Source organism: Lathyrus oleraceus, chromosome 4 (assembly GCF_024323335.1).
Source record: "Lathyrus oleraceus cultivar Zhongwan6 chromosome 4, CAAS_Psat_ZW6_1.0, whole genome shotgun sequence".
NCBI lineage: Eukaryota > Viridiplantae > Streptophyta > Magnoliopsida > Fabales > Fabaceae > Lathyrus > Lathyrus oleraceus.
Window position 1 is genome coordinate 28,964,424 of NC_066582.1, and position 6,842 is coordinate 28,971,265.

General features: G+C 39.9%; 1 pseudogene; it reads right to left on the reverse strand.

Annotated features, from left to right (window-relative positions):
• Positions 1-222: 222 nt before the first annotated feature.
• LOC127077156 (uncharacterized) lies at positions 223-322 on the reverse strand (annotated as a pseudogene).
• Between the last annotated feature and the right edge of the window lie 6,520 nt (positions 323-6,842).

A 6,842-nucleotide genomic window follows, 5' to 3' on the forward strand; every position in this document is an offset into this window, starting at 1 on the left:
ATCCAAACCTCCATTTATCCGTATTTGTTCAATACGCTGATACTGTTAAAGCTAATGGTGTCACTTCAGAGGCAATTCGACTTCGTCTTTTTCCTTTCTCCTTAAGAGATAGCGCTAGAAGATGGCTTCAATCTCTTCCTTCCAACTCAGTCACCACATGGAACGAGTTGAAGAAAGTTTTTCTTGCCCGATATTTTCCGCCAAGCAAAACAGCTATGTTAAGAGCCCAGATAAACGGATTTAAACAGAAAGACAACGAGTCTCTTTTCGAAGCATGGGAAAGATACAAAGACATGATGAGACTTTGCCCACACCATGGTTTGGAAGACTGGTTAGTAATTCACACATTTTATAATGGTCTCTTATACAACACAAGGTTAACAATAGACGCCGCTGCAGGTGGTGCACTAATGAACAAACCTTATGCTGATGCTTACCAGCTTATCGAGAGCATGGCCCAAAACCACTATCAGTGGGGAACCGAACGAACAACGGTGGAAAAACCTCAACCGAAAACTGGCATGTACGAGATAAGTAACCTTGATCACGTCAATGCAAAAGTGGATGCTTTGGTCCAGAAAATTGAAAGTTTAAACGTATCACCTCCAGCCGCCGTGGTTGCTATAACTCAGAATTGCGAGGTCTGTGGAATCCAAGGCCACACTCCTGCGGAATGTCAACTCTTGACTGGAATCCAAGCAGAGCAAGTAAACTATGCTCAAGGAAGCCCCTATTCGAATACCTATAACCCAAATTGGAAGAACCATCCAAACTTTTCATATAAGAGTAATAATGCTTTATACGCACCTGGACAGTCTCCAAATCAAGCCCCATCTATACCACCGGGATATCAGAAACCGAATCCATCCATGCCTAACAATAATACCCCTAGAAAATCCAACTTGGAAATCATGATGGAAAACTTTATAGCTTCCCAACAACAAACCAATAAAGATTTCTTAAACCAGAACATACATACTGGCGAACAACTTAAACAACTAGCAAGCAAAGTAGATGCCTTGGCTACCCATAACAAAATGCTGGAAACACAAATATCTCAAGTAGCTCAACAACAAGCACCTACTGCTGCACCAACTGGTACATTCCCTGGACAGCCCCAACCTAATCCGAGAAGCCAAGCTCATGCAATTATATTAAGAAGCGGAACGGAAGTGGAAGGACCGTCTGATCCAAGGATAGAAAACCAAAACCCTAAGAAATCAACTGAGGAAAGTGAACCTAAGGAAAAGGAAGAGAGTAATAAGGAAACCCTAGAAAAGAAGGAACCTTATGTACCTCCACCACCTTACAAACCACCTATACCTTACCCTCAAAGGCTTGTTAAAACCAAAGATGCGGGCCAATTTAGAAAATTTGTTGATCTCCTTAAACAATTAAACGTTACAATTCCGTTTACCGAAGCTATTACGCAGATGCCCTCATATGCTAAATTCTTAAAAGAAATTCTTTCTAATAAGAGGAAACTTGAGGATAGCGAAACCGTTACACTCCCTGCCGAATGTAGCGCTATAATCCAAAACATGCCTCCTAAACTCAAGGATCCGGGTAGTTTCTCTATACCCTGTCACATAGGAAAATTTGTCATCGACAAAGCCTTATGCGATTTAGGAGCCGGAATTAGCGTTATGCCTTTATCCATATGTAAGAAACTGGAAATGGGAGAATTAAGACCAACCAAAATGTCCGTGCAACTAGCAGATCGTTCCATCAAATATCCTGTAGGAATCCTTGAAAACGTTCCCGTACGCATAGGTCAGTTTTACATTCCCACTGACTTCACAATTATGGACATTAGAGAAGATGATACTACACCTATTATACTAGGAAGACCGTTCTTAGCAACTGCCGGTGCAATCATAGACGTAAAACGAGGACGACTCACCTTCGAAGTAGGTGAAGAGAAAATTGAATTCATTCTTTCCCAATTCTTGAAAGCACCTGCAATAGAAGATACATGTTACTTCATGGATATCATCGATGAATGCATAAAAGAAGCAGAGTTAGGAGAAGACAAATCATCAGACTATCTTTTAGAGGACAAATCTAACCAATGCTTAGCAATAACACCGGACCCTACGCAATGTCTTAACAAACCAACCCCTGATTTGAAAACACTTCCCAAAAATCTGAGATATGAATTCCTAGACTTAGAACTTGAACGACCTGTGATAGTTAATGCAGATCTAGGAAGACTCGAAACAGAAAAACTCTTACATATCTTAAGGAAATATCCAACCGCACTAGGATACCACATCACCGATCTTAAAGGAATAAGCCCTTCTATTTGTATGCACCGCATCATGTTAGAAGAAGACTGTAAAACCTCTAGGGAACACCAGAGAAGACTAAATCCGATCCTAAGTGAGGTAGTAAAGAAAGAAATAACCAAGTTATTGGAAGCAGGTATCATATATCCTATATCTGATAGCAAATGGGTTAGCCCCGTACACGTTGTACCAAAGAAAGGAGGCATAACCGTTATTGAAAACGAAAAAGGAGAAACTATAACTAAACGAATCGAATCGGGATGGAGAATGTGCATTGATTATAGGAAACTAAACAAAGCAACCCGAAAAGATCATTTCCCTTTACCATTCATTGACCAAATGTTAGAACGATTAGCAAAACATTCACATTTCTGTTATTTAGACGGTTATTCAGGCTTCTTTCAAATACCAATTCACCCTGATGACCAAGAAAGGACAACGTTCACATGCCCTTTTGGTACCTTCGCTTATAGACGAATGCCGTTTGGTCTGTGTAATGCCCCTGCAACTTTTCAAAGATGCATGATGGCAATTTTCGCCGACTTTCTCGAAAACATCATGGAAGTATTTATGGATGACTTTTCTGTATACGGACAAAGTTTCGAAGAATGCCTTGAAAACCTGGAAAGAGTTCTTGAGCGATGTGTAAAAGTAAACTTAGTACTTAATTGGGAAAAGTGCCACTTTATGGTACAAGAAGGAATTGTTTTAGGACACATCATCTCGAACAGAGGAATTGAAGTAGACAAAGTCAAAATAGAGGTAATCGAAAATCTTCAACCCCCAAGAACCGTAAGAGAAGTACGAAGCTTTTTAGGACACGCCGGTTTTTACCGACGATTCATCAAAGACTTCTCTAAGATAACTAAACCTCTAACCGGACTATTGATGAAAGATGCCGAATTCATATTCGACGATAACTGTTTAAAAGCATTTCAAACTCTTAAACAAGCATTGATCTCAGCACCCATAATGCAGACACCAGACTGGAATGAACCATTCGAAATAATGTGCGATGCCAGTGATTATGCTGTAGGTGCTGTTTTAGGACAAAGAAAGGATAAAAAGCTTCACGTTATATATTACGCTAGCAGAACCCTGGATGAAGCGCAAATGAATTACGCCACTACCGAGAAAGAACTCCTAGCAGTGGTATTTGCGCTAGATAAATTTCGTTCTTACTTGGTAGGAGCCAAAATAATAGTCTACACTGATCACGCTGCTATCAGGTACCTTCTAACAAAAAAAGACGCTAAACCTAGACTCCTAAGATGGATCTTGTTGCTACAAGAATTCGACTTAGAAATCAAGGACAAGAAAGGAACTGAAAACGTAGTAGCAGACCACCTCTCTAGACTTAAGAACCTTGAACTGGAAAGAACATCAATTAATGATGATTTCTCGTATGACAAACTTATAGCTACTTTGGAAGAGAACAACTCCGACATGCAAGTAGAAACCACCTTAGCTATATCTGTCACACCATGGTACGCTGATCTAGTCAATTATTTAGCTGCCGGAATAGTTCCACCTACTTTATCTTACCAGCAGAAGAAACGATTCTTCCACGACATAAAACACTATTACTGGGATGATCCCTTACTTTTCAAAAGAGGCCCCGATGGTATTTTCCGTCGATGTATACCCGAAGAAGAGGTAGAAAATATAATCCAACACTGTCACTCCGCTCCTTATGGTGGACACACAAGTACATCCAAGACTTGCTCTAAAATCCTACAAGCTGGCTTTTATTGGCCAACTATATGGAAGGACGTACATGCGGCTATTAAGGAGTGTGACAGATGTCAACGCACGGGAAACATATCTAGACGTGACGAGATGCCGCAAAAAGGTATTTTGGAAGTGGAGATTTTTGACGTGTGGGGGATAGACTTCATGGGACCTTTCCCATCCTCTTTCGGTAACAAATATATACTCGTGGCAGTCGACTACGTATCAAAGTGGATCGAAGCTGTAGCTTCCCCAACAAACGACACCCGAGTAGTAACTAGACTCTTTAAGAATATAATATTTCCGAGATTTGGCATCCCAAGAATAGTAGTCAGTGATGGTGGATCGCACTTTATATCCAAGGTACTCGAAAAACTACTACTTAAATATGGAGTGAGACATAGGATAGCGACACCTTACCACCCTCAAACCAGTGGACAAGTGGAAGTATCTAACAGAGAAATCAAGCAAATACTAGAAAAAACGGTAGCCACTTCAAGGAAAGATTGGTCATTGAAATTACCAGAAGCTTTGTGGGCATACCGAACTGCTTATAAAACCCCCATAGGGACGACCCCATTTAAGCTCATTTATGGAAAATCCTGTCACCTCCCGGTAGAATTAGAACATAAAGCCTATTGGACTATTAGAAATCTAAATTTGAATTATAAAGCCGCCGGTGAAAAGAGAATCCTTGACATAAACGAATTAGAGGAACTCAGAAGAGACACCTATGAAAATGCCAGAATCTATAAAGAAAGAACAAAACAATGGCATGACAAGCGTATATCAAGGAAAATCTTCAAGCAAGGCGACGCAGTACTTTTATTTAACTCTAGACTAAAGTTATTCCCGGGAAAACTACGATCCAGATGGTCAGGGCCTTTTCATATCACTAAAGTCTTTCCCAGTGGAGCGGTAGAAATAAAAGGAAAATCTACAGAACCGTTCACCGTAAACGGGCAACGTCTGAAACACTATCACTACACGGAAACCAACGAGGATTCGCAAATCCTACACTTAGACGAAACGCCCCCAGGATCTATAGATTATATTTAACAGTTTCTTTGTCGAGCTTGCGACATTTAAACAAAGCGCTTAGTGGGAGACAACCCACAAATTAATTTGTTATTTTATTATTTTATTATTATCATTCCCCTATTTCTTTCTTAATTATTCTTTTAATTTCTGTTTAGTATTCATTCTTGATTTATTCAAAAAGAAAAAAAATAAATAATAATAATAATTTTTCCTTCTTTCGGCATTTGGCCAAATCCTGACTTAAACTCATGTTTTCTTTTCTCTAGCTAACACTAACCAGATGGGACATATTGATCGTATGGGTATCAAGTTCAGAGGAATGGCTCAGAAACAAAAGTTTGAAGAACTAGCCGCTAGAGAGATGCTACCTAGTTTATATGCTGATGATTGGGCTATGACTGCCCTTGGACTGAGACAGAGTGTCCTGTTTTTGCTGAATCAGATAGGATGGGAGACATCCCCTATCCTGAGACATTTTACCACCTACCGGAGACTCACACTAGAATTCCTTAGCTCATTAATCTATCTACCCAGCCATGGAAAAGGAATTAGCAGAGGATTTATCCAGTTCAGAATGTTCAACATGGAGTACCAATTTAATATTAGAGACTTCACAAACCTTTTGGGTTTCCCTACCTCCTTTGATACATTCACTGTAAGCCAGGAAGAACTTTTTGAACATAGAGAACTTGAACACTTTTGGGGTAAGCTGACTGGAAATGATGAGCCCGAAGAACATGAGTTTCTCTCTGGAAACATACACAACCCGGCCTTTCGCTATTTCCATAAGATCCTGACCCACACTTTATTTGGGAAGAAGCAAAATAGTACTTCAGTTTCACGTGATGAACTCTTCATCATATTTTGTGCTTCCCAGAACCGTCCAGTAAACGGTGCCACTTTTATGTTAGCTAATTTGGACCACCTTATCCAGGATGAGCGAGCACCCATTAGAATAGGCGGTTTGATAACTATGATAGGTAATGCCATTGGATTACGTCAGCCTATGCTTGACCTTAGCCCTTTTTGTGGCATTACTACTATGAGTATACCTTTCCTCTTCAACACTATGTTTATAGCAAACCTAGGGTCTGATGAGTTTGAGCTTATTATTGATAACCAGGTTCTCTGCCTATTCACCATGCCCGATCCTAGGACTAGTGTTCATAACCAAAGGAACTGGCTCTATAACCTGAATGAAACCCCAACTCCTGCTGGATCCACTGAATCCATCCAGGATTATGAGATTTGTAATGACTATGAGAATTATGTTGACCAGATCTCTCATGCTGAATCTGACCCTCAGACACCATCCGGCTATCATGATATTGACCCTCCTCCTCAGCCTGTTCCGACCGAAGAATCAGCCATACCTGACCTCCGACATCATATGCCCGGAACTGATTACAACACCGCCATTGAAGCTTTGATGTCAGAACAAGACGCCCTCAGAGGAGAATTTACTAACATGAGAGACGAAGTTCTAGGATACATGAGCAGTATGACGAATCAGTTTCACGAGTTGCTACATCATGTTAACTCTTTTGCTCCTCCGGCCAGAGATCGTACAGAGGGATAGAGTTTAGTTATTTTTCTAAGTTATTTAGTTTTAAGTTAGATTATTTATTAATGTTATTTGAATTCATGTTCACATTTATTTTTTCTTTCATTTCATTGTTTTCCTTTCCTGTATTACATTATGATCATTTTTTATTGAAGCTGTTTAGTTAATTTTATTATGCAAAAGCTATTATGCTCTACTGTTGCTTCCTATGAATTATC